The 11,260-nt window shown below is 42.2% G+C and overlaps 1 protein-coding gene across 1 annotated transcript in view; it reads right to left on the minus strand.

Annotated features, from left to right (window-relative positions):
* Positions 1-11,260, minus strand: part of UST (uronyl 2-sulfotransferase) — a 328,787-nt gene that overhangs the window by 211,854 nt on the left and 105,673 nt on the right. The window contains exons 2-3 of the mRNA XM_025193114.1: positions 5,347-5,392; positions 2,739-2,782 (exon numbers count right to left, since the gene is read on the minus strand). The gene's annotated coding sequence lies outside the window, so the exon portion shown is untranslated. The remainder of the gene's footprint in view (positions 1-2,738; positions 2,783-5,346; positions 5,393-11,260) is intronic.

An 11,260-nucleotide genomic window follows, 5' to 3' on the forward strand; every position in this document is an offset into this window, starting at 1 on the left:
CCACTCATATGGTTAAGGGCTTGCAGACCAAGCCCTACGAGGAGAGACTAGAGAACCTGGACCTCTTCAGCCTCCGCAAGAGAAGGTTGAGAGGCGACTTTGTGGCTGCCTATAAGTTCATCACGGGGGCACAGAAGGGAATTGGTGAGGTTTTACTCACCAAGGCGCCCCCGGGGGTTACAAGAAATAATGGCCACAAGCTAGCAGAGAGCAGATTTAGATTGGACATTAAGAAGAACTTCTTCACAGTTAGAGTGGCCAAGGTCTGGAACGGGCTCTCAAGGGAGGTGGTGGTCTCCCCTACCCTGGGGGTCTTCAAGAGGAGGTTAGATGAGTATCTAGCTGGGGTCATCTAGACCCAGCACTTTTTCCTGCCTATGCAGGGGGTCGGACTCGATGATCTATTGAGGTCCCTTCCGACCCTAACATCTATAAATCTATGAATCTATGAAACCTCGCACAGCCCTATTAATTTGGCATGTAAAACTCAGTACGCTTTTTCGGCACCTATACACATGCAGTAAGGCTGCTCTGACACACTGTAATTACAATTAATTGAGTCTGCTGGAGCATGGTAATCACCGTGCTCCAGCACACTCCAGCATCACGTGTATCAGCATCCCCGCATTGAAAAATGGCAGTGGGGGCACTTTGACCGCACAGCCCTATTAATTTGGCATGTAAAACTCAGTACGCTTTTTCGGCACCTATACACATGCAGTAAGGCTGCTCTGACACACTGTAATTACAATTAATTGAGTCTGCTGGAGCATGGTAATCACCGTGCTCCAGCACACTCCAGCATCACGTGTATCAGCATCCCCGCATTGAAAAATGGCAGTGGGGGCACTTTGACAAGCTTTAGTTAAAGCGTCCCTGCCACCATTTTTAAGCACAGGGATTCTGATACTCGTGACACTCTGGGTGTTTTAATTCTTTAATTAGAGTGGCTCTTAGAGTGACTCTAATTAAAGTGCCTCTGTCCCCAACCACAGCACGTGTGTAAATGCCCTTCAATGACACTTTTTTAAAAAATGTGTTCACAATTTTAGATTACAGCCTGTTCCTCATTGGCACAGGAAGGCACTTTTGAGTAATAAAACAAACATGGCAAATATGGAACTGGAATAAGCATTGCTTTATTCTTTTAACCTGAGGGTTCACAGGGGAGGCAGGACATATGTAGTTCTTTATTCTATGGAAGCTACAGCATTTCCAGGTAAAAGAGAAGCAGCAAACAATATGCCAACAATAGAAGAAATCTTTCAGGGACAAAATAAACTATAAATCTTTCTAAATGTAAAACTTTTGTTAGTTTCATCTCTTTTATCCTAGAAGCTATAAATGAGTAATATGCTTCTTATTATTTCTGTTTATCACTAGAATAATCTGGATTCATAACTGCACTTTCAGGAATAAGATGAGGTTATTTTGTTTTCAGCAGGTACAATTAGACAAGAAATACAGTATCAGCTTTCAAAGAAATTTAAGACTAGATCTAAATCTCTCTCTAAGCAGAGGATTTAAGCATAAGTTATGTGCTTAAATCCCCAAAAGTGATCCGGATAAACCTTGCTCCAGCAGCTGTAAAACCTCTCAAGAACCTAAAAGTGCTTTGGATTGCTCAAGACAAGCAATTCGATTAATTACAAAACACAGCAGGAAATTAGCAGTACAAGTTGTAGCAATGGTGCCTATTCCCAAACTTCAGCCCTATAGTCTAGTGGTTAGAGCACTTGCCCAGTAAAGTGGAAGACCTACATTTCAGGCCCACACCTCAACTCCACAGGAAAGTAGCGTGACCACAAGTGTGCATGGAGGCTCCTTCCACCCCTTCTGTTGAAGCTGAATCACTGAGAAGCCAAGAGTGCAAGATCCATGGGACCATAGGGTTGCCAGTGTCAAATCAATCAGAGCGGTGCTGTCTGGCTGACAAGGCTCCTTAAGGGGCCAGGAATTTGAGGGCTGGGCAAATAGGTGTGGGGCTCACTGCCAAAATCTGAGGCACAGAGCTCCATCAGGGGACCCCTGCTGTTGCTACTTGCCTCTCCACTGCTGCTGTGGCAATCAAATCTTGCCAGTGAAGAGCCACGCCACAGTGACATAGCTCAGAGGGTGGGGTGAGTTTGACATGCCTGCTGTACAAAAATAAGTTAGTGTTGCATTCTTAAAACTATGGCCATTGTTTCCATAGAATTAATGGAAAAATATTCACAGAAAAATTCATGGTTCCATACTTGCTCTAAAAAAGGAAACTAAAAAGAAGAGATTTGCTGTGAGGGCTAGTCATTCCAAAAGTACACAAGTGCTTCAACAAAAGTAATGATGGCAGTAATAATTTGGTAAAATATCCTCAATTTATCAAGTGACAATAATTTTCCAGGGAGAGAGGTGCTTCCCATTTGTGCTTCATATTTACAGATGGCATCATGTTGGTGCTACGCAAAAATATCCATGAAATCCTGTCCTCACTGAAGTCAGTGACAAATGCCTCCCTGACTTCAATTGGCCATGGTTTCCCGCAAGTTAACTTTCATTTTTGCAAGATATTTAACAAAAGCCTCAGTAAAAAAAAAAGAAAAGGAAAGGATTTTTTTAACTAGAGAAACAAAAGGGCTAAATTCTACTCTGCAATACATAGGTGTAGACTCAGCAAAGATACTGTACTCCTATTTCAGAGTAACAATGAGATATTTAGTTTAAATTGTAATAGGTAATGCAACAAAAAAGCAGCTCACCTTCCGAGGGGGAGGTCCATGATCATCCAAATAAGTGGAATTTCCTTGAAAAAGGAGAGACAAAAAATTAAAATGTTGCAATGCACATTCAAACTCAACAAATAATGTAGTACCTATTTGTTGAAATTAACGTCTTTCCCCCCAGTGGTTCTGAATTGTCAGGTAAACCAAACCAATAAATGCTGTGTTTTTATTCATATTTTACTTTAAAAAATACTACATTCATCAGGCTTACCCACACAATTAAACATATAAATTCAGGCATCTACCTCCATCAAGAATTCTATTTAAAAAATAAAATCTAATATTACTCTAGGACTGACTCTTAGATTTTGATATGATGAAACTGCTAGGCCTGGTATGATACTGGAACTTGAATTCTGGTTCCTTTACATGGTTCCACTCACCCATTTTCACTCTCTAAATATAAAAATGAATAAAACCCCATATTATTATCCTGTTAACTTCAGTGGGCCATCTCTTGCAGGACATCATGGAAATGCACTGGCTAGTTACAGATGTGGCACACAGGCTCCAAACAGTTCCAGTCCAATCCTCTTTGGCCAGAAAGAAAATGGTTTGATAAATACTTGCGGAGCTTTATGCAACACCAGAAAGAGCACCGAGTGCTCTGAACTAAGGAGGTGTGAAGGAGGTTTGCTTTAATAGCTTCATACAGCTAATTCAGTGTCATACAATTAATTTATCCATCTTTACAAGGAAAATTCAAGTTGGTTTTTTTTAATTTTTTACCTAATTCTTTAAAGTTTAGAAATCAGCAGTCTGACATTGAGAGGGCTTCAACAATTAAACAATCAAACAATTAATTCAACAACAATTAAAATCTAGATGTCATGTAAAACCCATCCCAAATGATAATGGGCATTTATACATATGCTCCAGGAGGCGCAGGGCATTTATGCATGTGCTCCAAGAGCTGCGCTAATTAAAAGCTCCCAGAGTGTCATGTGTTTCAGTGTCCATGCGCTGAAAAATGACAGCAGAGCACTTTAAGCTAAAGCTCGTCGAATGAGCTTTAGTTCAAAGCACCTCATCATTTTTCAGTGAAGAGACACTGATACACATGACGCTGGAGGCTGGAGTACGTTAATTTCCACGCTCCAGCAGACTTGATTAATTAAGTCTGCTCCAACGCACTGGAATTACAGTGCATTGGAACAGACTCCCTGCATATGTAGAGGTGTCCATGTGATTTTTTTTTTCAAAGCTTCCTTTGTTTTGCATGATATTCCACAAATACAGAGGCCCTGATAATCTTAAATTAACTAAATTCTCTAAAAATATAACATTTTTTCAGTCACAGCATCTCTCAGATCACTGAAAGCAAAATCTCATCTTCATGATATTCTTATATCAGACTCCCTGTCCTTGTATGACTAATTATTTTATAACTGCAGGTAGTTTGGATGGCTTACTATTTTCTGCATACAAAAAAGTAATGCGTCTACAATTCTGTTCTACCAGTAAGATTCCAAATCACCTGGAAAGTAATTCCATTCAGAGGCAACTAAAATAAGTCCTGTATGGTTTCTCAATAATTGTTTCTTATACACCCACACCTACTGATAAGACATATTTGGTGTGGAAAGTTTAGCAGTTCAGAAAAATATATAGCTACTTATAGACTGTAATAGCCAAAAAAGTATGCTAATACCCCTCTTTCCACTGTTAGCCAAGACTACATTTCCCCATGATCCAGCTGTCAGTACATACTAGCTTTCCTTAACAATAAGGAGTTTGTATGGGGTAGTTAAACACATCTAGCAACAGCCCTTCTAGCCCTCCCATAATTAATGCAGCCAAGAGAATGCTGTTATTGATTTTTAAATGGCTTTTATAGCTTTCTCTTAGCTTCAGGAAAAGTATTCTTTTCTGGCCTGTGTTAAAACAAGTGACCTTTATTAGGCAAGGCAGGAACTTCTTAAATAAATAAGCATATTAAAATATTGTAGATAACCTCTGAAAAAGTGGCAACTCATTAAAAAGTATGAGATATGTAATGGGCCCTTTTGAAAATATTAACTCTATTATTGGAAGAAATAAGTTAAACCTGTCTATTCATATACAAAGTCATGCTACTACACTGAAGGTATTCCAGGCACTCAGAGTTTACTTGAATTAAAAGAACATTAATTATACCTTTAGCAAACAGCTGTCACAACTAATTTTGTTGAAGAGAAGGATCTGAATAACTGCTGCTTTCTTTTTCCCTTTGATTTCTAAAGAGATCACTGCATTCATACTATGTACTGCAGCTTGCACTGTGTTCTTTAGAAAGACTGAAATATGGTTTGAACTATCTTCATGGAAAAAAAAATCCTTTTGAAATGCATATTAAAACTGAATATGGTCAAATTAATAACACCTCACCCTTCTGCACCATTCATTTGTTTATGCTCTATTCACTTCCCTCACCTTCCATTTTAATGCCTATTTTCTGGTGTTTCAGCTAATGGAATCATCTTCAAATTGGTCTAGGAACAGATATTTTGTATGCTTGATTTCCTGCTTTTAAACCAGATTTTAGATTTCAGCAGTCAGATTTGGTAATCTGCATATATTTAGAAGTCATTATTCAGATTCTAACCTGGTGAAGGAACATTAATCTCCCATGGAAGTCTCTGGGCCAAATTCTGAAGTGACAAATGGTGATCAAGTTGGTCATGACACATTACAAATGGTGACAGTTTAAAAAGAAGTATCGATTTGGAATCTAGAGAAGACAGCTCTCTTTCTTCCCTCCTCTACCTAGTGGTATAACAAACTAAGTTGGAGCTTGTGGGGCAAACCCTGCAGAACGGGAAAGGGAAGGGGAAGGCTGCAAGTCTACTTTGATTCTGTTACTCTTAAAGCATCAGCAGCTGGGAACTGTTTTTCAATCCTGCAGTGGCATGAACTCGTACGAGCGGCAGTGGGGTTAAGGGGTGATTCCAGCACCACTTCTAACTTGGAGCCCATGCTCTGAGGCATGTTTCCCACTTACTTCAACCCTGTGAAGACTCCTCTGCACATACTCCCATTGATCACACTACATTGCAGGACCAAGCCCTAAAGTTACAAAGCCACTGGTACAGGACATGGCAGTACACGAGGAACATCTATGCTAGGAAATCTGCAGAAAATCTAGACTCTTGAGCAGTATATATTTTCATATAGAAAAAGAGGTCTTGGACTGCAAGTTAGGCATTACAACTGAGTAGGGATATACAAGATGCTCGAAGAACTTGGGTATTGAATGCTTAGTAACAGCATTAAGGACTATTATTTCTATGTCTTATTCATAATTAAATAAGCGCAAGAACATTTTTTTAAAAATCAGAAAGAAAGGATTTTTTTTAGTATTTTGGAAGATGACCAAGATGAACTGAAAGTATTTGTGCATGCTATGGAAGATCATTTGGGAGTAACTGAAGTGTGACAATTGTATTTGAACATATTACTTACCGTACCAAAAAAAAAAAAAGTTAAAAGAAAGAGTCACAGGAAAAAAAAAAAAGTTTAGTTGGAAGGGAATATGAAGGTGAAATGTAGAGTTTTTAAAACGCCCCTCGTTTTACTGAGGGGAAATCAATAGAACCAGCTGCCAAAGTGAATCAGGCACCCAATTTCCAGCAAATTTTAATTGCATTTGGGTGTTTCTGGTAGCTATCCCAGCCCTTGAGACTCTCCAGACTGACTAAAATGAGCCAGCAAAACAACTCCCCCTCTCCTCCACGTATATCTGTTCAGGCACAAAAGGAAAAAAAAAACAAAAAACAAACAGTTTAGCAGCTGCTACATGCCTTTTCTGGCCTAGAGAATAAAGTGCCGAAGACTTGCTCTCAAACCATGCAGCATGTAGACGCATGGAAATCCCTTCATTAACAACCTGGATCTTGAAAAGAAATGAAAGGAAGTTTTGCCACTGACTTCAGTCAGATTAGGACTGATCCCTAAAAATAATGTCCTGCTGCTACTTCTGGCCAGACATAATTTTTCAGCGGGTATTCTAAATGTGACCAGCACTTACAGGGGCCATTGTGTGGTAGAGCTCCCTAGAGACAGCTAACATAAAATTCTCAGCCCTGGCCTACACAAGTGCCTTTTCACCTTAAAAAACTGCTACCACTGCAAACAGCAACATGGGTCCACAAGCTGATGTGCTAGTGGCCACCAGCATTTTTACCACTGTGTTAGACCTGTTCTGAGTGAGTGTAGCAGACACACTGTAAGATTCCAACAGCTGAGGGGGGAGAGCTAGAAAAAGGAGCGGGGAGGGAGTTGAGTGGAAAAGTATGCCACATACAATTTTTACATACTCCACTGCAAATATTGGTAACTCACCAATTAACACCTCTGAGAGAAACAACAGGTTGTATGGGCTGTGGTCCTATAAACATGACATACAGATTCAGATCTACTCAAAATTCAATGTACATTGTGCAAAGGAAAAAAAAATACACTGGATATGCAGAAAAGAAGTGGAAAACTAGATGGCTGATTATAAATAATTGTTGGCTGTGCAATAAACTAAAGGGTTCACTCAGATTCAAAGTGTGGGACTTCCAGATGGTCTGTTCTTGTTTTACCCAATATGTCTTGGGTAAAATAAGAACCGTATGGAATAAAAGGTATTTTGCACGTGTGCTCCATACAGATACCACTTCTCCAATTTGTGCAAGGCTGTCGGCAACAGAGCTACCAGCTTCTGCATGCTAATGAAATACTAATATGAAAAGTATGCAAGTCTCGAGGGACAGAAGGAATTGGCATAGATAAAGGGATATGAATATTGCAGGAGATTACAGCTAAATGTTCATGCACATTCAGAAATGTTGGCTTGCCAGAATAGATAGAGGGGAAATTGTTTGATGGTTGGTTAACGACTCTGTAGTTGGTTCCAGGTCAGAATCAAAACTTGGGTAAGTCTTCTGTCCAGCTCAAGTAATTAGCTAGGCTTCCTTTGAAGCGTTGGAGTTGTTCAATTTTTAATGCAGATGACAAGAGTAGTCCTAGTACTGCAGTTTCAGGAAGCAAGACCTGATATGCAAGAGAGCAAGAATCTTCCGCTAATCCACCAGATTGGCTTGGCCCATGCACGGGCTCAGAGTTGGGTCCATCTTCTATATGTTACTGTGGGGAGGACTCAGCCAATACCCACTGGCCTGTGTTCTGCTCTGTTAGTTGGGAAACCATGCTAAGAAAATAGACTGTCATTTTGGTGTGGCACTGGAGAAATGCTGCACAAAAGCAGCACTTCCTGGCCTTACACTGACCTCTCTTCTTCCTCCAGCCCTCGATGAGGAAAGCTGTGACTGGCTTTTTCCCACACATGTCACCCCCTTGCCCATGGCTACTACCTGCTGCCCCACCCCCCGTGCAGCCTGTCCTGCCATCCCAAGCAGGCGGGGTGGACCCTCATGCAGATAGCAGTGCCAGATGCGCTTAGAGCCCTAGAACACGCCATGCCTCAGCACTGGCAGGCCCCACACAGCCGAGCTCCCGTGGCGGCTGGAGAAAAGCTGCTTTTGCAATGGCACCTGGTGCCAGGTGGAGTGAAATCTCCTTCACACAGCACCTTACCCCACCTGTGCACCATCCAAAGTCTCTGTGGCAGCCCTGGCGCTGAGGCTCTTGCTGCGCATGTGGCATTGCCACGGCAGCAGCAGCTGCCACTAACAGTCCCTTTGTTGCTGAGTGCAGTGCCCTGTAACTGCTCCCTGGTACCCCCTTCCTCCCACTATTTGCTGGGACCTGCAGTCTGCCATAGGCTCAGGCTGGCAGAGGGGCACAGGGACCGGACTACGTTCGCCAGATGCACCTCTCACAATCTATCTTAACCCATTTAGTAACTAGTCATGTTAAATACCACATTTACTCGAATCTAAAAACCCTCAACTTAAGATGACCCGCCCCCCCCAATAATTAGATTCCACACGCAGAAAAATTTTAATTTGGTATTATTTTTATAAACAGACCTACTGACAAAAACTACAGCAATACCAATAAGTCATAAATTCAACATTAGCTTCAATTTAATTCAAACATTAATTTAACTTAATCTATATCAGCTTCTGTCCAGAACCTGGTGAAGGCTCCTCCTTTCTTCAATCCTAGAATTTAGGACTGGTCACATTCACATGCATCTTCACTCTCACACTCTTCAATGTTCTCATCTTCTCCCTCACCTTCCCACAAACCAGTTTTCAGTTCCATCCATGGCATTGGATACACAGCACTTCTTGAAGCCTTTAATAATGGATTCTGAGGACATCATTCCCCCAGAAGTGCTATGGTTGGCTTAATCTTCCCACCAGGTGTAAGCGTGTGGTTCCCTGTCAAAAGCCAGTGAGTACTGACACCGTAAATGGTCCTTAAAAGGCTTATTCACTATGATATCCAGTACTTGGAGTTGAGATGTCATACCAGCAAGTACAACTACAAGAGACACAATTCACTGACCAAATTTTTGCTTTCACATCTGGTGTTAAATGCCCTCTGAATTAATCTAACACTAAAAATCCTCTTTTCTTTAGCAGTGCCCCAGGTCACCATTTTCACACATCTAACCAGTCATTCCTCAGTTCACTTGACATCCATCCTTGTTCTAGTCGGTATTCCTGGTAGCAACTTTTATTTTGGAAGAGTTCCATGTTTCCAAATCACATAAGGTGGCAATTTTCTCCCATCTGCCAATACTGCTAACATCACTGTAATTCACTACTTTTCATTTTCTGTATTTCTCATAATTATGGATTTTGCATCTTTCTCATGGATAGTGATATTGCTCAGCATGTCAAAATAGACTGGAATCTCATCAGCATTGCCTGTCTGGCATAGCAGGTAATCATGAGTTTTGTAATTTTTGTTCAAGTGATGTTCATAGTCTCAGGGCTAAGCCACTGTCACATCCTTTAGATATACTACCCACTACTTGCTTTGAATCTTGGAAGGGGAATGTTCAATTCCTTCACTATTTCTAATGCCTTGAGTCAAAGCACTTCACAGGTGATTGGCATTCCCTCTTTTCTTGAACATACTTGACAACTTGCCTATCAATTTCAGGAAAGTGACCTTCTTTTGGACTCCCAAATGTTTTCCGTGTGGACTTAGCAGTCTCGAATTTTCCTTTTAAATCATCTCTATAAACACATATTTGCTTCAGTAGCATTATATTTTCTTCCCACTTCACAATTATTTTTTTCAGAATAATTTAGAACATTCATTTTAAAATTTGTATCATAGTTGCACCTCATTCCTTTTAGCATCTTCACATTTGTACCACTACTACTATTTTTTTTTTACATGGTCTGTCATGGGGGCTTCCTTGCTGCTGTTCACCCCACAGAATTTACCATGGGTTTCTATGGTTTTAAATTCTGGCCAGTCAGTGGCAATCAGGCCCTATATTCTGCTGCTTTCCCTGCTACTCCACCAGGTACTACCCTTCCAACTGCCCCTCCACTGGGTGCCTTGCTGCTACTTGCCTTGCTACTGTTAGATGCCTTGTCATATGCTGGTTCCCTTGGTGCCATTGACTGAAGCCTCACTGTGTGCTAGATCCCTCAACGGCATGCTCATACTGGGTCCTTCATCACCACTTCAAGGTTCCTTATCGCATACCGGATTCCTGATCAGCAAGCGCATTTTGGGTCCTTTGTTGCTGCTGCCAGGACCCTTGCCACCACATGCTGAGTCCCTTGCTGCCACTGCTGGGAGGCTTGCCACGTGCTGGATCTCTTGTTGCTGCTGCTAGGAATCTCACTGCACAGTGGATTCCTCCCTATTACTGCCTGGACCCTTGCCACGCATTGGGTCCCTCACTGCATGCTAAGTCCCTTGTCACTGCAAGTCAGGTTCCTCCCTGCATCATGCAGGATGCCTGGCTGGTCCCTGGTAGTGACTCCTCCCTGAGTGATGACCAGCCCTTGCAGGGTCCCTCCCTGCTGCATGCCTGGCCAGCCTCTCCCCACAGCACGCTGGGTGCCTGGCAGGCAGGTGATCAAGTCACTCTTAGCTACTGCCTGCCTGGCAGGTGCTGAGGCAACTCAGCATGAAGTGGCCAGGCTCCTTGAATGCAGTTCAAAATGACACAGCAGATGCAGGCCAGGTACCATCTCTACAGCATATGGGGTTTCTGGCCAGCATGTGCCAAGGTGCTCTGAGCTGCTGCCCCAGTGGCAGGAGTCTAAGAAACCTGGCACACAGCAAGGGACCCAGCCAGGCTGCCAGTGTGTGATGAGTTGCTCCAGCTAAATGGGCAGAAACAATTGGTGACGGACAGAGGGGACAAGGCTGAACTCCTCAATGAGTTCTTTGCCTCAGTGTTGCTAAGTGAGGGGCACGACAAGTCTCTTACTGGGGTTGTAGAGAGGCAGCAGCAAGGCGCCAGACTACCATGCATAGACCCTGAGATGGTGCAGAGTCATTTGCAAGAACTGGATGCCTTTAAGTCGGCAGGCCTGGATGAGCTCCATCCGAGGGTGCTGAAGGCACTGGCCGACATCATTGCAGAGCCACTG

Source organism: Alligator sinensis, unplaced genomic scaffold, assembly GCF_000455745.1.
Source record: "Alligator sinensis unplaced genomic scaffold, ASM45574v1 scaffold786_3, whole genome shotgun sequence".
Lineage (NCBI taxonomy): Eukaryota > Metazoa > Chordata > Crocodylia > Alligatoridae > Alligator > Alligator sinensis.